General features: G+C 35.0%; 1 long non-coding RNA gene across 1 annotated transcript in view; it reads left to right on the forward strand.

The window, feature by feature from the left end:
- LOC107318092 (uncharacterized) overlaps nt 1–22190 on the forward strand; it is a 234092-nt gene extending 211902 nt beyond the window's left edge. Inside the window, exons 3-4 of the long non-coding RNA XR_014933215.1 lie at nt 8922–8984; nt 19760–22190. This is a non-coding gene — a long non-coding RNA (uncharacterized LOC107318092). The remainder of the gene's footprint in view (nt 1–8921; nt 8985–19759) is intronic.
- Nucleotides 22191–23021: the final 831 nt, after the last annotated feature.

Genomic DNA, 23021 nt, shown 5'->3' on the forward strand with positions numbered 1-23021 from the left:
GTTGGTTATAGTGCATAATGGAGCAAATAACGATTAGCAGACTGTCATGTGAAAATACAGGACAAATCAGCATGTGACAGCATAGTGAATAGCTAAGTTCCCTTTCAGGTTAAATATTTATAATGATGAGATGGGAATCTCTTTTACTTAATACAAAAGAGGTAGAAATGTGTCTACTATGAATAGCAGGATTAAGGAAAGTGAAAAATTAACACTGTGTACCTACAGAATAGAGCAGCACGTAGAGCATCCTATTTGCTGCAGGTAATTAAATCTTGCAAGGAAACTTGCGCAATTCATTAACTGTAAAAACTATTTAGTGGTGAGAGAAAAATGACTTTGCTAAGATGAAGGGCCAGAGTGGGAGATAATGTAACTTTCTGTCCTGTAACATTGGATGCAACTGTTATTAGTTTATTTTTGAAACAATTTGCATAACTAATTTTCTTGAAGTGGCTTTGATATGTTAATGACAGCTCTGAAGACAGCCCTGTAGAAATCAAATAATGGAGCTGGGTATGTTTGGACAGAGCCCTGGGATTGCCTTTAGAGAAAAGGCATGCAAAGCAATTTCACTTGAGCTAATAAGAACGTGTTTATAATGAGAAATAACTTGTGCTCCTCATATCTGATTTTCGGAATCGTTCAAACTTGTAATGTCTTAAGTAAAATTATTTATTCAATTACTTTCCCTGTCTCTAGGACAGGAAAGTAAAAACCACATAATTAAGAATAGCTACATACTTGTACAGAAGTAATCAGCAGTCTTTTTTCACCATATAGTAGTGAAGGTGTTACACTGTGAGACGAGAGGTAGAGATGCTTACTGCAGGAGCGTAGAGTTATCTGTACAAAAATGTAAAGAGCCCTTCAGTATTATATGAAAGCTGTTTCTGGGTATCAGGTCTTTAAATGTTTTTGTTGGGGGGAAGAATTAGTAGTTGGTGGAAGGGAATAGCAATACTAGTATTATCAAAATGTACTTTTTTCAGCATCTGTATTCTAGTCTGTACTCTGCTAAACAGGAATCTTGCTCCTTGAGGCTTCATTTCTGTACTAAGAATTTGTGTAGTTTTTCAGTAGCTTAGAGAACTCTAGACATAGTTGATGTCAATTCTTTTCAGGTTGTGTGTGTTTTTCTTTGAATATATTTGAGGTCATTTGCATTAAAGAATAATTTCAGAAAAAAGAAATTGTTTTTCTTATATACCTGAAAAAGTCCGGTTTTCTTTGTAATTTTTAGTATACAGTGCTTCTGTATGTTGATATTCTAAGACTAAAATTCCATTAATAACAGGCCAATACAATGGGAATGGCTTGTGGAATGGCTTTTTAATGGCATATACAAGTTCTACATCTTTAAATCACTGCAGCTTAAAGAAGAAATCACTGCTTATGATGTGCTATCTGAGCTGTTGAGAACAGAGCTGCTTTCTACTTGGAAGAGTCTGTAGGATAAATCTGAGAATTTTTCACAAACAATCTTTTTCTTAAAGTCTCAGTTTGTGACCATCAGATCGTTTCTGTCTTCAGGGACTTTTCCCAGAACACTGGGTTGTTATTGGTTCACACACTCACATGTTTATTTATGTTAATTGTCCCTTCTGTGAAAGAGGAATGCCATGGAAGTGAATGTAGGGCAACTTGTGCTTTCATGGTGGCTGATCTCTGGGGATCTCGTTCTAATCGCGTGGTTTTTGTTTTTAACTTAGTGGGATAAGGAATCCCCTTTTAAAATGCCAAGAGTAAATGAGTGCAGAATAAAATGCATACTGGCAGGCAAGTACAGTTACAGGACAAAGGGAAAAAATATTGATGGAAACAGAAGAGGTAAAGAATTGATAGTAATCCAGAAGTGAGGGTTAGCAATGTGTAGAACTCTCCAGGAGTCACTGGATTTAGGCAGAGGGGCATTTGCATTTTACAAAGAAACTGATATCATTCCTGAATGAATGATTTTTGTTTTTCTTCAGTTTTGGAGTTATATGGAGAAATACTTGTAAGCATCAAGCAGCTGAGAAGTGCAGCAACTCTGTGATTGTGTGGTTTTGTTTTTATTTTTCTTGAATAGAACTTCAGTTTCCGTTTAAGTAATGAGTATCTATAGATAGACGTACTGTGGCAGAATATAAGTGAGAGGGCAGCTGGTGGGAACTGTGGTCTATTAATCTTCTGATTAGTGGGAAAATACGGCATGTTCTCAGCACTGTCTTATTTACTGATTATTGTGAAGGAAGGCAGCTGAAGTCTGCACCTGAGGATGCTGGAAAAAGATCTTTCTCCTTCCAACCACTGTTGAGTTCCTAATGCGTTTTGCTATAGGTCATGCAGCTTCCCATGCTGTATTTCTGTTGCAGTGAATCCTTCATTATTATCTTCAAAGTGAAATAAATGCAACAGGAAGAAAAGGGGTGCCTAGTCATCACAGGCTGTAAACAAGCATAATTGTCATATTTCTGCAATGCTGGGTTTTAATGAGCCATGACATGAATTTGAGTTTGCCTTTTCCAAAGTTGTTGTTTGCTTACTTCTGAGAATGTGGTAAAGATTGGAAAAGGTCTTCATTTTAAGAATTTTCTTCAAAGCAATTTAGAGTAGAAAAGGCTCCTCTTGCCCATTTGTTTGATTTTTCTTAGTATGATCCATTTTGTAGTTTATTTTTCTATTGTCTGAAGAAAGCAATTATGTCACTGTATTTCTTAACAGCTTGCTAGTTATGGGGTTTATTGATTAATCATTTGCCACCCTTTTTATTGTCGTCTTCTAAACTGAAATTAAGTTAATAACTCATGAGAATGTAAATATTAAGACACATTTTATCAACTTAAACTACATATGCATCTGTCTCATTTAATATTTATATTATGTTCTAATTTATTGCACGTAGTAACACTGTTAGGTTTGTTCCTTGTTCTTGTCTCAAGATTAGCACTGGCACTTCTACTTTAGAAAGTATTTTTGAAACTGCTCTTAATAAATAACAAAAGTTCTAAAGAAGAACTCCTGTGACTTTAACATGCTGACATAGCTGTTTATCTGCATATCTGGTGGAAATGATGAGGTGTTCTTTAGATTGTCTGATAAATCAGTGAAGCATTGATTTGGAAGGTCCATTTGTCTCATGAAGCTGAAAGATAATTCAATATCTATTGGAGGGCACCTGCTGCCCTCTACCATGCCAGAATATTTCTGTCTGCTGATATGCCTTGACTATAAATGCATTCTCAAATCACAGAATCACAGGGGTTGGAAGGGACCTCCGTAGTCCAACCCTCCTGCCAAAGCAGGTTCCCTACACCAGGTTGCACAGGTCGGTGTCCAGGTAGGTCTTGAATATCTCTAGAGAAGGAGATTCCGCAACCCCCTGGGCAGCCTGTTCCAGTGCTCCATCACCCTCACCATAAAGAAGTTCTTGTGTACATTCGTGCAGAACTTCCTATGCTCCAGTTTCTGGCCATTCCCAGAGACCTGAACTGCCACATTTCTGGGTGGGACTGGAAACTATTGAGCAGTTTGTGTAAAGTAATTATTTCACTTAATATTGGCAAATTCCTAAATTCTTTCTGCTTATGCTGAAAAAGCATAATTCTTTCTTCTTTATGCTTCTGAAATATGTTTTGATCATGCTTTGGAAAACATTGCATTAATCATTCTGACTAGTAAAGCAAATGTAGTATTTCCTCTGTAGGTCTCAAGTGTTTAAGTTTGTTATGTATTTGATATGCTATTCACATGATAACCAGTTAGTTTTGGAAAGGACACAAAAGCATCACCTCTGCCCACATAGGCTTGCATTCTGATTCCTTTTGGTGACAGCTGAAACAGTTCACTTGAAAGGCAAAAGTCAGTCAACCTTGTATTGTCGAAAGGAAAAGAAAAAAGGGACAAATGCTGTGCATGATATTTTCAATGAAATTTGATGGTATTTGACAGGAGGTGAATAACCCCAAGTGGTAATTCTGAGCTCACCTGATCAGAGCACACGGATGACAAATGTCAGCAAAGAGTCTTTTCCCTGACATGTGAAAATGGCTGCATTTAACAAAGTTTTGCCTTTTGCTTTTCTTTGTAAGCTTGAATAAAAGTTCAAATTATGACATTTACAAAACTGATGATGCATTTTTCAAAATAGCAGTCCCTCCACAACTTAATGAGCATTTCCTTTTTCTCTTTAAATAGACAAAACAAATTCTTTGTTTCTAGTTTCTAGTGCATTTGCATTTTTTTCTCTGAGGATCTTTGCAGTTTTACTTGTTCCAGAATAGCTCAATCTGAAGCTCACAGCAAATACTTAGAGATATGCTTGACATTCATATGATGTAAATGTCTAATCAAATATTACGTTGAATAACCAGTACAGGGGTCATGAATGTTAATTTTCCACTTTCAGTTTTCTATTTTGAAAGGGTTTGAGTGAACAGAAACTCTATCTGATTGCAAATTAGCACCGGTTTTAGATTGTCATTTTAATGTTCTGTTGGTGATCCGGTGCCCTGCTTGCACTCCCAGCTGCTAATGCAGATAAGCTGTATCACTATAAGGTGATTTGGTTTGGGTTTCTGTTGTTTTTACTAGTAGGAAAAAGGAAGTATAGCAAAACTAAAATTATTTTCTACTATGAAGAATGACAGAAACAACTAAGGGGAATCTCTGTATTTTCTTTGCACTATGACAAGTGTACAATATGTCCTCTTGACATAAGGGCTTCTTCTGTTCATCTTGCGTTCTTGCTCTCACAGTGTGATATTTCCTTGGACAGTAAAACCTGCTACTTTTTTGTTTGTACATTTGATTTTGTTGGGGTTTTTTTTGGTTTTTTTTTGTGGTTTTTTTTTTGTTTTTGTTTTTTGAGGGGAAAAGAAAGAGAAGCAAACCAAGCAGAACTTCAAAACCAAGTTCTGCCAAAAAAGCCCAGTAGCAATAGCTTCTCTCCTCATACGATGTGACATCTTCAGAGAAAGGAGTTGAGGTGAATAAAATCTTGCTCCATAGTAAAGTTCATGCATGACATTGAGCTAAGAGGGGATTTTTATTATTATTTTTTTGATCTTCAATACATTTGGTAATGTCTGTACTTGATTTTTCACTTCCCTGTTTCTTGTTCGTGTCTTTAGTTGCATCTGCCTTGCACCAGCAGGAGGCTGATAACCTTGATAACCAACCTGCAAACTCGAACTGAAGCTTAATTTGTGATCACCAGTAAGCAACGTTATTGATGATAAATCAAGCAATCATGTGCCAGCTTTGACTGTGTTATGCTACTATAATGGCAAATTCATTGTCTTGAATAAATAGTTACTTAAAAGACAAGCAGCGTCTGGGAGCTAGCAATTTTCTCATGCATATTGTTCTACATTTTGGTGGTAACAGCATAATTTGCACTGTTTATACTTGTGTGCATTTTTAGACAACCCATAAGATTCTTCAGAGCTGAAGAACAAGTGACCATAGAGGGGAACTTAGGGGAAAAAAAAAAAAAAGTGGTCTATGTTATACCTAACATTACACAAATGGTTATGTCATTTTTAGTTTTATATGAGATGTGGAGGAGATTCACATTTCTTTGAACTGAAGAAAAGCCCATGTGCAGTGAACAGCTCAGGCAGTGTTCTGGCACGTTATAATGCAGCATCATGCTTGTTCATCTGCCCTGCTGTGTCCTGCTGATGTAGTATCACATTTTTATTTAGTCCAAGTTGCCATAGCAGCCACAGTACTCATGAGATCGTATTTTAATTTAGGAATTTCCTAGCAATCTTGATTCTTATGTACGTAGTATGCTAATAAGCCTATTAAATGCAGAAGACATTGATAAATGTGCTGCTCTCTAGGATTTCAGTTTGCTTGCAGGAAGGTAAATCTAGCCTCAATGTGTTATGGAAATCTCTTTCAATCTTGAGTACTACTGGAATATAGCAGGAAGAATAATAAACAGTATTTACCAGACAGTAGTGTAGAAAAAGAAGTATTTAGTGAGAAATATTGCTATGTCTTCACAAATTTTGGAGTCTGCATGTTGTATGATGGTAACAGTATGTGCTACATTTGACTGCAAGGCTTACCCCTCTTAATTTTATTTATTTTTTAATCAAGATTTTTTACCAATCCTAAAATGAAGCTAAACATTTTCAACAAAGAAATCTCAATATACCTATAAATCAGTTCAACATGAATGTGTATTGAGAAGAATGGATATTTAGACATAAAATGTTTAAGTAACTTTCCAGTGTGCTTATTATAACATTCACTTGAAAAGAATATTTTGGGGAAGAAGAAGCTTATGTTTGAGGACCTGATCCACTACTACTACTCATGCAATCTCAGACATGACAGAATTCAATTTCCCAACACAGCATAAACTGCAAAAGGTTAAAATGTCATTGTGAATTTCTATTTAGAAACATTTCTATTTAGAAATTTCTACATACCTGATTACAACCTACAGTTCTGCTTTATAACCTGCTCTTGTTTTTATCCTCTGTGATCAAGAGGGGGGGTTCTGAGTTACTACTTGTAGTGATTTCTGGATAGGACATTGCGTAAGCATTTTAAGGATAATACATTTTCTTTGTGTAGTTCAGCAGTAATTTCCTGTCCTTAAGTAATGTTGATGAACACAAGTCTAACCTGTTTAAACCAGTATGAGGTACTGGCTAAAGATTTGTACTATCAAATTTCCTAGTTCAGTATAGCAGTGCTTTCTGGGTAAAAATAGTGTTGAAGTGCAGCCAGATGTTTTCAGTAGGAACACTGTACCACATCTGCTTTTAAGTGCTCATGTAGGACTCATATTCTAAGAGGAAATCAAGATGTAAGATTTGTTTATAGTTCAAAACTAGGCAGAAATAGAAAATTAATGGCTGGATTGCCACGAGATGATTTAGTTAATCCTCTCTCTGATGTACTCAATAGTGTTTTAATGATGGATACAAGTATTTCATACTGACCTGGTTATGGCACTTCATACTATGCAGTTCCAAAGTGTTATAATTCAATATCCTCTGCACAATCCATTAGCTGCTCAATTAATTGCACTAATGACATTGTCCAGTGTTTGACACTAAGTGATAGAAGATTAGGTTGAAGTAACATTCAGCCTAAAACCAATTCATATAAAAATTCACTAATATTATCCCAAGATACCATCTGCAATATGAGCAGCTATGAATATCTACGGCAGACTATAATGAAAGCACTCCAGTGAAAATGACAATTCTAAGGATTTTTATAGTTACATAGTTGTGTGCTTCCTTACTATCCTATTTTATACCATATTTTCCCTGTCATTTCCGCTTTAAAGGAAGAATGAGAACAGTATACAAACCGGAAGGAGTTCTGAAACAGAACTTGATACTGTTGCTTTCACCGTATAAACTTCTTTTCTGCTGCTTGCATGGAACCGTCCTTTATCAAAGCTCATTACTACTGCACAGTGGCAGTAAAGACATATCATTTTCATAACTAATTAAAGAGAAGGGAATTATATGTAGCTTTTTTTTGTATCATACTTAGCATGGGGGGAAAAAAAAGGTGGAACTTTACACTGTTCTTCATGTTCTTTATTATTCTCTTCCTGTTGTGAAATAAGATCTTAAATACAGGCTATTCTTTTCCAGGAAAAAAAAAAAAAAAGAGAGAGATTGAGAGAAGAATTTGGAAAAGTGCTAAAAGGATGTTAAGGATGTTTCCTGTTTTGATGTTAAATGATAACAAAACCTGAACAAGAATAAACAAGAAATGTAGTATGGAGCTAGTGAATGGGTTACAGATACAAGATAGTATAGAGGAGCAGAAAACTGTTCCAGCGCATACTAAGGAGAATTATTTGGCTATTCTGCTGGTGGCTGCAGAAAGCAATGTGTAATGGTAACTTAACTAATTATATGATGAATAACTAAGAAGGTGGTTAGGAAGAACATAGACACATGTGCATCAAGAACATAGACACATGTGCATGAATATGAGTGTCTACAGAAATAATTTCTAAATTTTAGGGAGCTTTAATCAGCATCTAGAAATGATTTTCTGATGCAAAAGAAAACAATTTTTTGTATGATGTTTTCTCTCTGACGCAAAACATTGGCTTTCATGTACACTAAGTTTTCATATCTGTGCTATCTTCATGCCACTAGGATAAAAGTAGCATTATCATTAGTTATCTTCAGTAAGTAACTGAACATTAGGGAAGCTGTTATTAGCGTCTTATAGTTGTGTGTTTATGTACTGTTAAGACAGATATTTTCCCTTTATTGTAGCTGAGGGGAAACAAAAACCAAAAAACCTTTGTGGGAGTCAGTGCTGAGAGATCTCCACATGTGGAATGCATGTGTGATTGTAAAAATTTGAACTTTTTTTGTTCTGTTGAGTCTTTGAAAATATGACTTATGTAGCTGTGTAGATAACGATAGAAGAATTTGATGTTGAAATAATTCCTTGTGTTTTAGAGAATTCAGAGTTTCAAGGTGTGTTCCTTGGAAATGGATTTTCAGTCCCTTGAATAAGCACTCTTTCTCTCTCTCTTTTTTGTTTTCCCATCGGAGTGTTACTTTTTCATTTTTCTTCACGTTTAATTGTATTGCTGTAGTTTATGGCCATTGCACACAGTAATAATCTGATTTATATATAAATTGTTGATTTGTTGGCATCAAAAGGTTTTCAATGTGTGTGAAAATTTTTCATGCGACAGAAATTAACATGATGAAAGATCTCCCTTATTTCCTATTGGAAAATTTTGGAAAATGTTGGAACATGTGTAACTAATTACAGCTGTAATGATTTGTTTAAACATGGAATTTCTTATGACTTTAGTGTTGTAGAAATGCCTGTAGTTGATAACTGGGATTACAGGAGCTTAATTTTGTAATTTCTGCTGTTTAAGTAATTAACTTTTTTATTTATCTTTCTTCCAATATTCTATTTAGGAATAGAAGAGAAAGAGATGGGATGTATTTAGCAAGACAGACTGGAAGGAAACCAATAACAGTGTGAGTAGAAATCTATTCAAGTTTGTTGTTTGATTTTGCTTTTTAATATTCATCTATGACAAGGACATGCAATAGGTATTTTAAAAAATTGGATTTTTAAAATGCTTAATATAGAATCACAGAGTCTGAGTTGGAAGGGACCTCAAAGATCATCTTGTCCAACTTGCCTGTGATGAACGGGGGAAAAAGATATTTCCATTACTATTTGAAAAACATATTTATTTTCTGTTCCACAAATCTCATTGGACTAGATTTCAGATCTGGAATGAGTTCTTTATATACGTTGAAGGTATCTGAGGATTAGTTGCAGAAAGAATGGGACTGCAAATCCCTGAACTCCCAACACCCTGAGTTCTGTCTGCAATCTAAATCTGAATGCTCTAGAAGTAATGCATAAGAGATGGTTAAGAAAGTGAGGACCTTCCTATAGTAACACATAAAAAATGGTGAATGATGAGAGTTCATATGTAGCTACAGGAGTTTTCTGTGCTATAAAGAGAAAAAATCTGATTTATAAGTAATGTATTTTGCTTGTTGCTCTTTTATAATTTTATTCCCAATGTATGTCTGACTGTGTTTTCCTGTCAGGGTCTACAAAATATAGAAAAGAACAGTTTTACTAGAAACACAGCCATATAATTCATTGTTAATATACTGTGGTCTCACTTAAGGCATGATACATAAATTTTCTATGATGCTGGCTTGCTGTGCAGATGGAGTTCTCAGCCTACCAGCTGTAGTAAACTAGAGACTTTCCACAACGATTATTTTTTTTTCTCTAGATTCAATGGCATAAATATATTGGGAACAAAGTTATTAAAGTTCAATACTTCTTTAAATGTTTGAAATTTTACTGCAGTGTGTGTTCAGTCTTGTTACTGTAGTAATAATGTCCTTTTAGAACAACAACAGCAAAAGTTAACCTAGTTTTTCTATTAAGCTTTGTAATATATTTTATGTTTTAGTTTTTCCTTGGATCACTCACATTTATCAGTGATCAAAACTTTCTGTCCCATGATGAGGATACATTTTAAAATATCTGTGCAGTACTTTTTTGCATCTGCTGAGTGTGCCATGATGATAAAGAACACAGGATTCAAATTCTGTTTGTTGGTTTTATTTTCCACTTGATGGGTCAGTAATTCTAATATGAAATAGAAGATTTCTGTTTTGTATTTCCTATTACTTTGCTTAAGCAAATATTGCTGAGGCATACCTTCTGTCTGTTCGTATTGGGAGACTGTTCCCTGGGCATCTCATGATTTTGCTTATGTACCAATATTAGTTAAGATGGTCTTTTTCTAGGTTCTTTACAGCATGAAGAAGAATTTGTACCCCTGAGTTTGTTGTAAAAGGTGAGAGGCAGCTGAGTTGGAATATTAAGGAGCTATAGATAGGTATTAGTGTGCTGATAGAATAATCATTGTAAACAGGGCCTTTTCAGTGTTGTCCTTACAGCTACACTTCTTTTTTGGATCGCTTCTAGTGATGACATAGTGAAGGAAAATTTTCCAAACCACTTTTCATATTTTTTTTAATGAGAAATTACATAAAAGAAAATGTGATATGCACTGACTTTGCCTTCAAGAGAATTCTAGAATCCAAATTGAACTTTTCAGATCTTAATAAATAAAACATGTATGGCAGGAAAAGTGTCCGAAGACAAAGATGGAGATGTGGAGGGAAGCAAAGAAATAAGTGACATGATTCAATCACTTTGCAGCATAATTTTCTAGAATTTGCTGTCATGTACCGTAAGAAGGAGCTGTAATATTACATGTATCTACTGAGAATAAAGGATATTATAAGAATAAAATATGGGATCATATTGTGAGCAAATATTTCAATTGTGAGGGATTGAATTAGAATAAGAGTGATATCCACAGTGTGACTTTATGTAATTTGGATAAAGACGAGTACCCAGCATAAATCCTGCCAAGGTGGAGAGAGAGGAGGAAGTTGAGCCTTTTAGATAGCTGCAAGATAGTCACTGTAAGACAATATCCACAGTATTTTTAATTCGCTACCTTACAGAGGTTTTTCTCATTTCACTACAATTCATATTTGAAGGATAAAATGTATATGGTGAGTTAAAGATTATGTAGGCAGCAGGGAGCTGTATTCTTCATGTAGCATTAATGAATTTCCATGTACATGTGCAATGCCTTACAATATAAGATTCTTCTGAAAGGATAGTATTATGCAGCAGCGAAGACTTTCTGCGCTCTTCTGATCATTAATTCTAATTTACTACACTTAGTTTATGACTGCATTGTTTCCCTTTTAGTACTTTACAAAGGAAATTGAAAGTGATATTGAAATACCATAAGATGCATTTTCATACTGTAGAATTACAGAGGTAATAACTTTTAAGTTGAAATTACTTACAATAAATGATGGCTTATTGTTGTTTCTTGTCAGATAGTTTAATGTATAACTTATGGTACTTCTTTTTCGTGTTAGTTTTACTGCACTATCTTGATTTTTCAACTGCAGTATGAAACTTTTCTTAATTCTGCTTCTGTGTTCCGTTTTCCGCATGTAACTGTTGAACTAATATACTTTAAAAACCCACATTTTTCACCAGTTTCTGTCTGTGTGGTGTAATGAAGTAATTCTGGTGCTCCCACTTCCAGCCACTCCATTGAGACGAAAGGGACAATTCTTAAAGAGAACGGATGATTATAAATTAAACCATCTCTCATCTAGCAATAAATGTTGTTGCAAATGATGGATTAATTGTCTGTGAGACTGTCGTGGTGACAACTTAGTTACATCATAACCAACATCTGCAGTAGTATCCAAGCTAAGCAAACTACCACTTACATCATCATGGTCTATCATCTGATTGGAATGATTTTTACAGTTGTAATGCAAAGTGCCAAATCATCCTAGTTTTGTTACACTTGAATCAGAAAGGTTCTCTTTTTCCTGGTGGTGCAATGATGGTTACTTTCTAGAAGTAGAAGATAGCTTCTTTATGGGTTTTGTCCCTATGAGAACTAACTCTTTTCTCTGCTTTGTTCCATTATTGATTAACAAGTTTCTCAGAAGTCAGTTGCATCAGTTTGGCAGAGTTGTGCTGGGTTGCAGCACAGAGGCTAATAAACTAAGGAAACCATTAATGCAAATCATGGTGTGGTGGGATTCCAGATTGAAAGTTACCTCAGATTTCTAATCACATGGGTGCTACGTGCAGAAGGTCTGCTTCCTGGGGCAAGCAGTAACTCCAAGGACTGTGAATAACAAGAATGTGTTTGATCTGACTGAGAATTGAATTTTTGCCTTCCTAATGCAGCGTGCAAAGCATATTAATACACTAAAGATGATGATTGCAATTCCCTTAGCATGTATATTTGCTGCTGCTGCTTAACACAGGGCTATGCCAGGATGACTGGTTGGAGACTACTTGCCTGGCAAGATACCTTGCCTGTGAAATGTCTTAATCTAGCAATTTTGTCCATAAAGTGAAAAGAAAATTTACTTTGAGGAGCTAAAAATAAAATCCACATCTTTTCTGTTCTTTGATTCTAATATAATCATTACACTTTGCATTCACGAGGCCTTCTTTGGAAGGTCTCAATAATTCTTTTTGTGTTTCAGACCTATCAAATTCAGAATATGATTTATGTAATCTACTAAAGTTCTTTCTGGTTGTTTTAAAATCCTCATCCTATCCCAGTTGACCCGATTAAAATATGTAATAACTCACATCTTGTGGTTAACCAGGACAGAATTATAATAATGTCAGAGTCTATTAAAGTAAAAGGCTATGCTTTTTTGTTATTTAAAGGTCACTGAAGTTTTCCCAGTGACATCTGTGTTACTGTAATGTGTTTTCAATCTGTAGATTTTCATGTGAACAGATACTGGCACACATTGAAATTTATTATGAATATTGAGGAAAGAGTATTAGAAAATAATTCAGGTTTACCATCTTTATAGTACAGTAACTCACTATCATAGCTTTCCTCAACTTGCCTGCTTTTTCCCTCAGCTGTAATTATACCATTCTTCTTTTAAGCCATAATGGCGGTAACCTTAGGCAATTATGCTAAAATAACTTGTCAGATTCTCATTATTTTATTTTTAATGTCTTAACGAATTAAATGCTTGAAAAAGGCATCAGTCAAGAGAGCTGAATCCCTCTGTTTATTTGTAGGATATTTTCAGAAGAAATAGCAGCTGAGCGGAGTTCCTGTATAGCCCAGAAGCTCAGTATGGGCCTGTCTAAGCCTATGGGCTGCAATGGGGGTGCCATGCAGCCCCCTCAGGACCTACTCGTGGCTGCCTTCCTAATGGAAGTTAAACTTCTTTGTGAGAGAAGGAAGAGAGAAGAGATGAAAAGCTGCTAGGGGTGAAATTATGGTAGCTGACAAACCCACTCTGAAGGGTTTAGAAGGAATAGTAGTTCTTTCTTGGCTTACGCTTCACCTTACCATATACTGCCAGAACAGGTGAAATGCTGGAAGCTTCAGGGTGGCTCTCCCAGTCCAGCTAAAGACACCATCTCCAAGATCTTTGCAACATAGAGTGCTGTGGCTGTCCAGACAACAACTGGCCATTTTGATTCCCCAAGTGAGTGTTACCCTGTGTCAAGGGCTTGATAATTTATTTGTTTTAACAGTGTCTCCATGGACATTTATTCAGTTACATGATGTATGCACTTACAAAGATGTCAAACCACTATGAATGTGCAATTCCAGTTAAGACATACTGGTGGGAAGAAGCCTAGGGCTTTCATCTGCATGTATGGTAGTACTCTGGAGAAGCTGTCTTAGTATTATAGTCTCCATTTCCCAACTGAAGGAAAATAGGCCCAGACATGTTTTCAGTGAGAAGTTCTTGTGAAGTGTGCTGCATCTCCTCCCTACTGCCGGGTGTGACTGGAAAATTTGTACTGATATACCTCCACTGAGGTATACTTTTCAACCCTAAAAACATAGATGGTAATCATACCAATTCTAAGAGAGTAAATATTCTGATGCTTGAAATTCTCTTTATATAATAAGAAGCAATTGATCTGTGGTTTTAAACAAATGTATGTTCCATCCCATGCTGTCTCTTGACAGATAACCAACCATCATCCCTCCTTGTTCTCTTTCATTGTTATTAACATCTCGGACATGCTTCTTGTAATATCTCTCTATAAATAATTCTAGGCTCAGAAGTTTGTTTCTTTTATAAATTAAGCTATCCAAAAGTGATAGCTCATTTCTCCATAACTAGGATCTGTCCCTTCCAGGGGCAATTTATCTTTGCAGCTGCTAACCTTTAGGGATTATTTCTTTCTGAAAGTTATATTAATCATTTTTGTCAATTTCCCTTTCAGTCTTCCCACAATCTTCTGTATTCAGAACACCCACCAAGCTTTCCAAATATTTGTTTTAAAGGAGGAAGGGTTATCTTTCATATTGCCTTGTATTAAAGCCTGATTGTGTAGACATTGGTAGGCAATGATCACATACTGAAAACTCAAATTTTACTTTATTTGTAGAGAAGGGGATGGTTGTTTTATGAATTCAAACTATATGGAAAAAGAATAAACATACATAATTAGTTTGAACTGCACTCTGGGAGAGACAGGCACAATAAATGAAAGTGAATGCAAGATGGCAACTAGTAGACTAAATAGTAATTCTAGAAACTGCTCTCCTAAAATGACATCGTACAACTCATAGCCTGGGATTTGATATTTTAGTTATGTCATTGCTAAAACTGTGTAATACTGACAAGCTCCTTCCTTCAGCCAGGAGATGTTCGATATATGAATGCTGCTCTTCAGCTCTTCAGTTTTCTTTTGTCATGCTAATTCTCCCTAGAAAGTGAAATGTAGAAAATGCCACTACATTGAAATGAATCCACTTTAATTACTGTATTACAGCATCTGTTTAACCAGACAGAACATTATTTCTGTACTGATTTTGGAGAAAGTGAAAGCACTGATTTTGTCTGATTATGGTTTTTTTTTCCCACCCCTGACAGAATAGTAATTTCAGAAGAGATATTGGCATCCTTTAGCCAGGTTATAGATCCAGACATGACCTCCTGTCTTGAGTCTTTGAATGGTTAATGACAAAGTGTTTTTAATTCTTGTGTTAGTTTATGTTTACTTATCTGCCTCTTAGATCTGTATGTATTTTGACACTTGAATTACTTGTTCACTCTAGACTTGCAAGTTTTCTGTATAGAGGCTTTAAACTAAATAATGCTTATACTGAAACTTGGTTAGCTGGTATATTTTTGTAGTACATATATTCTGAATTTATGTTTTATGCATCACATATATCATTTTGCTTATGATGCAAAACACACGGATGTGTTTCCAGGGTTTCATGTACCGTAAATGAATGTAAAACAAGCTCCACACAAAGGTGATACAAAGTAATCAGCTCCAGGAAGGCTAAGAAGCTAAATGATACTTGGAAGACTGTAATTAATATTAATTGTTTGCTTGCTAGAACAAGTGATTAAGCAACTCCACCTCTTTTGCTTGATATGCAAATCCAGCTGAATGGCAACACTGTTTGATAAACACAGAGTTATAAAATCCACTGGCTGAATTTTAAGTGTTCTGTGTAGCAGGAGAGGCACGGCTTGACAGAAGGTGCAAGTTAAAAAATTTCAGGAGCTTTTTTAAAACCTACTGGTTGTCTGTTTCTAATGATAGTAAAAAAGAAGATATTTTTTTGTGTTGATGTTACTTTGTTTGTTTGTGAACTAGCTCAGAAAAGTGGAAAAGAATCCTTTCCTATTCTCTTAGCCAACAGGTTTTCCCCTCAAACTTGGAAAATTGATTCACAAAGCTCCTGGCAAATACAACTTTTAAACTGGGAACTGTATGTCACTTTCTATGAAGGTTAAAGTAGTTATCTTCTCTAAAATACTATTCCTTAATTTTTTGATACTAAAATCTGATTCCCTCAAGTGACTGTAGTTGAGTTTTCTCCTTTCTATGTTCTCACAAACTTTATAACAAACACCAGAGACACAAGAAAAAGATTTTTGCTTTTTTTTTTTTTTTTCCCACTAAGAAGTTCCTTTGAATTTTTCTGAATATTTTCTATTTAAAAATATTTTTTCTTATTTGGGGGTTCTCATGAATGAAAGCTTGATGCAAATTAGCAGTGTGTTCTTGCAGCCCAGAAGGCCAACTGCATCCTGGGCTGTATCAACAGGGTGGTGGCAGCGGGGTGAGGAATGGGAATGTCCTCTGCTACTCTCCCCTCTTGAGGCCCTCACTGGAGTACTGCATCCAAGCCTGGGACCCCCAGCACATGCATGGAACTGTTGATTTTTAAGGTACCTTCCAACCCAAACCATTCTATGGTTCTATAATTTGCAGTCTAACATTGATATCTTCAGGCATCTTTGTACTAGACACAAGGAGTAAACAACTGAAATCTGCCTCAAACTGTCTCATTAAAGAATCCATCATAAGTCACCTTACATATTGAATTGTACAACCATTCGAGTTATTCCAGGCAAATGCACTGTCTGATCGTAAATTTCTATTTCTGGGTTATAGGCTTGTATTTTTTTTTAAAATACATATGAAGTGTGAGTATATGAAAATGAACAACAGTTTGTATATCAACTTAAAGGCACGTGAAATATTTCTTGTGTGGTGTTTGGACACCTTAGTTGAGCTTGTGCCAAGAGTTTTTGTTTTGAGGGTTGTGGAAAGGGCTGAACATTGTGGTATGGCCATGCTAGAGGAATAACTAATTTTCCTGCTTCAGTACAAAATAAAATCAATAGAAATGAAACAAGCAGAGGGTTTCTGACTGTTGAGATTAAAGCGAGAGCTGTGATGCCAGCTTTGTCCTTTGAACAATGTTTTCAGGCCAACCTATGAGAAAAGAAAAAATTGATTTCTAACATTGAAGCCTCAAGCTGTCCTAGTGATATGATGACCCTTTCCACTTTGAAATAGGAAAGAAAAAAAAAGCTTATAATAACCTGACAATCACTGTTGAGTTGTTTCCTGGTTTTTATTTCATTCCTACCAGTTGTGTATCACAGGGCTGATTAGTGTGTACTTCTGTGTAGTTTCTGGAGAACAGAAATACACATCTGTATGTGCTTATCCCTTCACCTTTTTCATATTTTCAATTCATTTTTCTATATACTAATTCCAAAAATAGGTGTGAACCTCAGCTCAGCTGCCTGTGAAAGCACTGAGTTGAATTTGTTTGCCTTCATAATTAGTCTTTATTTAAACTTTTCATCTTGGCTGAAAGTGTTGGAACAGCTGTGCCACATGCTGTTGTTCCTAAAAAGAGATGTCCAGACTGTCTGCAGTGAGGTGGGAAGATTTGCTAGCACTTGCTTAGTTTTTCTAGTCACAGTAATAAAAATGAAAAGAAGTAGCTTTTTTGCTTAACATGGTATATTTTTAGATACATTTTAATAGCCTGCTCTGTTTGTAATATCAGAGTCCAATGTGGTTCCCAAACATAGGAGGTTTTTCAAAGGCAGTTACATGTTTCATCCTCTACTGAAAAGATGGTTGGTAGCGAATATGGGCACTGAATAGTCTGGCGACATCACCAGGGAATAGAAAGAGTATTCAAGTTTTGCATGCATTTTATAATCTCAATAATTTCAATTTTTATATTTCCTTCATATAACATATAACTTTGTCCCTTAATTTGTTCCTTCTTTACTTATTCCATTTGTGTCGGTATTCATACTTTTGTATTGTTTTTAATTATGGCTATTGAAAGTATTGAAACTGTAGTTTTGTCATCTTATTATTGGCTTTGAACGTGAGCATTGGAGATATGTATTGCTGGTAGAAGTGTTAAGAACGTCAGAGAGACAGGAGAATGACCATTGCAGTACAGAATTTGAAAGGATAGAAAGATCCCGATCTTTCTACTCGGAAAGCATGTAATCAGTTTTTATGAGCTTTAATGAGCTTTGGTTAATGAATAAAATGTATCTGTTGGATATAGTTTAACTTCAGGAATGGATGGAGTAGAAGAAAAAATACTGGACTCAGTTTTTGTATTCTTTTATTATTATTTTTTTGTTGCTATATATGCATTTGTAACCCCTACAATTACGGGCCTAACTATGGGTGGACAACCCTCCTTAAAAAAAATAAAATTTTATATATATGTATGTGTGTGTGTGTGTGTGTGTGTATATATATATATATGTATATATCCTTATTGTTGGCCTATAAAAGAAGGAATTACTTATAAGAACAAAGACATCTGCATTGTATGGTACACCTCCACTGGTAAGAAGAGTTTTTATTCTGTTGACACTGAATAAGAGAAACAAAAGACCAATAGAATTGTTACTTCTTCCAAGGAGAGGCTGATGAAAACCTTCTACAAAGTAGCTTTTTGCATGCTTACCTAATTCTCTGCAAGTGCAAAGTAAAGACAAGAGATAAGAACAGTTTGGAAGGTAATGCACTTATTACAGAGTATTTCCAATATTTCTTTTTATTTCTATATCATTTGAATATTTTTATCTACATTTACCCAAATTCAGTTTGTTTATAAAATAACTGCTTAGATTTGAGTTGTCACAAATATTGCATGTCTGATTAATCATAGGTCCTTTTGCTCTCAAAATTTGTTGGGAATGAAAGTGAATCTAGTTTTATAGCTTGTCAGTAAATTTTTAGAGAACGCTTAAACTTTAAGAGGACCCCTTTTAAAGAATATCAGTCTTTTCAATATTGTTATCAATTTTACTTGACAACTGCTGGAGCAATATGAGCAGATAATTCTGGCTCAAAGACCATTCTTCATTGGGGATTTTTATTTGTTCAATATACTTACTGCTTTTGGACAAAAATAACATGAATAGAGTTTAATTTATCTATCCAGACTAAGACAGACTGGATTTGAAATATTCATTTATTTTATTATTTATAATGCTTTCTTTTGTTTTCTTGCCAAGGCCTAAGATTAACTGTCCATCTGTCTATTTTACTACAAAGCAGTATCTGCTTCTCATTATTGGCAGTTAATTTTGTGGCATAAATTCAGAGAATATGTTCTCTTGTTCCAATGTATTCAGTGACATTCACAGAAATCTAACAAATCCAATCAGAGCATTAAAGAATACCTAGCAGAAGAAAAGCATCATGAAAAAAAAATTTCAACTATTAAAAAATTCTCAGTTGTGTCCTTTTATGTCATACACCTTAGCCATATTTATTCTGAGTAGCTCAAAATATATTAGATAATTCCAGCAAAAGATGTAGAATCACTGGGTGCAAGACTAGACTGTATATGTCTGTGAGTGATTTTGTGTCTGTGCAGTACACTAATAATATGAAAAGAGTCTACTCCCATGTGTTAAACACTGTAGACTCACATCCATTTTATATTAAGTCATAAACATGCCATGAAATGTCAAAAATGTGTGCTCAGAAGCAAAAGGATAACTGGAGAGATAATCAACTGTTCTCTATTTAATTTCACCAAACTGACAAGTTATTCAAATTCTTTTTCTCAGCAAGGTTTTGGAGTTATTTATCAGAGGGAAAACGCATCCATTCTAATAGAACACCCCCTTTGCATTTTTCTGCTGTTGTATGTTGTTACATTTTTTTATTTTTTTATTTTTTCTTACATCTTCCTTCTGATGTTTCTAGTTTCAGGTTTGTTGGCTGCACCTGTCAATTTTTTGTACAAATTCTTATTCTATTGAAATTATGATTAATAACGTTCTTCACAAAGCTACTACCAATAACTGATCTTTGATCCTTCTTTTACCCTTTGTATGTTGGCACTCCCACTTCCTAGTCACCAGTTTGGCATTTACAATGAACTCAGAGTTGGTGTATAATGACTCCTTTTCATCTTACCTGACACTGCAATCTGCAGTTCTCCTTCAGGGACAGGTAAGTGTTGCCTCTCCGGTTCCTTTGTGTTAAGATCACCACTTAACCAGATTTTGAACTATAGTGATTGATCAATGGCACTTATTTTTATTATGCAGCATCTTCAGAGCATCTGAAAATATGCTGTGCTGCAGATGAGGGTGTACCTTTAAAAACATCTGAGCTAACTTTAAATGTAGTAACACAAGACTAGAAGAACGAATGTAGCTCTGCTTAATGTAATTTTCTCTGGAGAAGATGCTTACTTTCTGAACAAGATAGGATGATTTCTGCTTTGAATTGAGTTGTTCATTCTGCTAATGTACAGGGGTATTCTTTCAGGTTGCTTGTGTTTGGTGTATGGTAGCATGCTTCTCTAGGGTGTAAACCAGTTAGTACTAATACCCAAAGCTCTCGTGGTTAGAGTAATTTCTGCAAACTCATACTAGACCATACAGAGCTTGGATGGATGCTTTGAATTTACAGAGCAGCAGATGGATCATAATATAGCAAGTCTGGAGAAAAGATTTCTCCTTGAGACAGCAGGGTAAGTACTGTGCATTGATGGAGAGTCATTATGTGATATACTTGTGCTTTCCTTATTTTCATATTAGGATTTTATTGTTTTCCTGTGGGTAAATGAGAAACACTTAGAGTACCTTTTTCTACGCAGTTTGAACAATTCCCTGAGCCTTTCTAAACATAGGGCAGAAAAATGCCATATGAGATATACAAAACCATTCAAAAGTAGTTGTGCTACTTTTGGATTTTGGATGCATCTCTATGTATGCAGTATAGGCATAAGGACTTTGTTCAAGGTTTTCTGCTGTGTTTCTCTGTTGTGCTGTACGTGCAGACCAGTGTCTTGATTGAGGATTATTCTTTCCTATTGTACACAAAAGCTCAGTTTATACATCTGATTGACATCATAAAAGATAGGTTGCTAAATTAAAGTTGAGTCCTGGCTTGATTATTTAATTAAGAGTACAAATAAGAAATCAAAGCATATAATCAGAAAAGCAAATATAGTCCAGAAATTAAATAAAAAGATTTATAAGCCCCGATAGAAAAACAGCTGCTCTGCTTCTATTTAGGAAGCTGCTTTAAATGTAAGATAAGATAATTTTATTATCAGGAAATATTACCGTAGACAGGAAATGATGTTTTAATATATATCCTAGTTCAGATTTTCTTTTCCTCAGCTGCCATCTTGCCTCACTGAAAGAGAATAATGTTGTATGTCTACAGAACAATAATTATCTTGTTTTATATCCTTTTCCTGTTAAAAAATTGTAGAACTATATTGTGAAGGAGAGAGAGAGGGAGAGAGGATGAGATGTTGGAAAGTCATAAATTAGTGAACAAGTTTATTTTTGCTTTTGCCAAGTTTTTAATCCAAAATATACAGTATCAACTTTATACTGATCAATAGATATTTAAATCTGGAGATATTTATTTCCAAAGTGTGTGAATATATAAATAAGTCTGTAATCAAAATAAACTTTCTAGTGATAATCATAATAAAAAAGGATCTAGGTGTGAAAACTTCTAGTTTTGTTCCAGTAGAAGGATAAACTCCTCTCTGCTCTCTGAAGTAAACATTTGTCTTTTTAATATCCCGGCTGACATCTTTATATTGATATATATTACTCTGTACAAAAGAATATTTCTACAAGAAAATTGTACCCAAATGTAAATGCTGAAAAGTAGAGTTGGCAGAAAATATACCTTGAAAGCATTTTGTGTGATAGACAGTTTATTGGTTATCTTGTTGAAGACTGACTTTAATTTGGATTCAAATTATTTTGAGTGGAAATTTGCAATGTTTACATTTTAGACTTAAACTTTTATATATATTCATTGTAGCATATGGTCGTGTTGCCCCTCTCCCTTCACTGTAAGGTTGAGCTTTCCACAAGTACTTCAAAAGAAGTAGGGGATTTTTTTTCTTTTTTCATTGCCTTTATAATAAGATTTTCTGGTATCCTTAGACTCTAAGCTTCCAGCATTTCACATGTGCTATGCACTGCAAACAGTACCTTGAAAGTTAATTGAGTTTCACAAATTTACTCTAGGTAACAGTGAAACCCTGTTTACTGTATTTTAAATTCATTATGAACATGTTAAAATATAAAACTGCATTTTAACTCCTAGTAGTTCTGTTATGTATGTTGTAGGCTTCCCTAATTAAGACACATCCAATTATATGTATTTAATGATAAAAATCACCCTCAAAGGCTCTGGGTGTGGAAACAGATTAAAAACTAATTAAATGAACGTCTCTGGAGATCTAAATTGCTTTCCTCTCCCCCTTAAATTAGATGTATGTCTAAATAAGAAGGAGATGTGAAGGTTAGTGATAACCTGAGAGGAGCTGCTTTTATTTACTCTCAAATTACCCAGCATTCCCTAGCCTTTTTCATCTTAAAAAATGTTAACTTCTTTTTGGCCTTTTTGTGACTGAAATATGGCTACACATACTCCCTGCACTTTTATTCTTGTTAATGTTAAACAGCATACATACCTAACAACTATTACAACTTCATGTGTTCCCAACATTTCATTGTTCCTAAAGTTAAATGACATTCACTTCTAACAACTCTTTCTAGAGAAACTGTAAGCCAAATCATGATGTAGCCACTGTAAGACCATCAGTGAGCAAAAGATAAACAGCAGAACTGTCAGAAAAACTAATTTCATTTTCCCAGATGCAGTTATGAATATCTGCTTTGTAGAGAGTAGAATCTGAGTTGATTGAATGACTTTGCAGAGCAGCCTTCATTAGTGGAGCAACTAGTTTACAATTAAATTGGACTAAAATTAAATTTATAATATGTAATGGGCCAGGTCATATGAAATTTTAAGTCAGCAGGAACTGGGCGCTCAGCATTACCAAGAGCCTGAACTCAGTCTGTGTAGCTATCTAAGTGGAAGATGGCATTCATTTACTAAGGATCACCATTGTTGTCTGTAACTCAAGGATATTAATCTGTATAGATAGAATTTAAAAGACTGAAATATTTTAAAGTGATGTTAAAAAGTGAATCTCTTGCAGTGAAGCATGGTGAATGACATCAAAGAAAGACCTTGTTCAGCTCAAAGTCGCCAAAGCTAGTATGATTAAGATACTGTGTTCCCATGTGTTGGATACAGGCTGCAAGAGAGGTTGGAGAGGGATGCAGGCA

The sequence above is a fragment of the Coturnix japonica genome, chromosome 12, assembly GCF_054131305.1.
Source record: "Coturnix japonica strain WE chromosome 12, WE-NBRP24, whole genome shotgun sequence".
In the NCBI taxonomy this organism is placed as follows: Eukaryota; Metazoa; Chordata; class Aves; order Galliformes; family Phasianidae; genus Coturnix; species Coturnix japonica.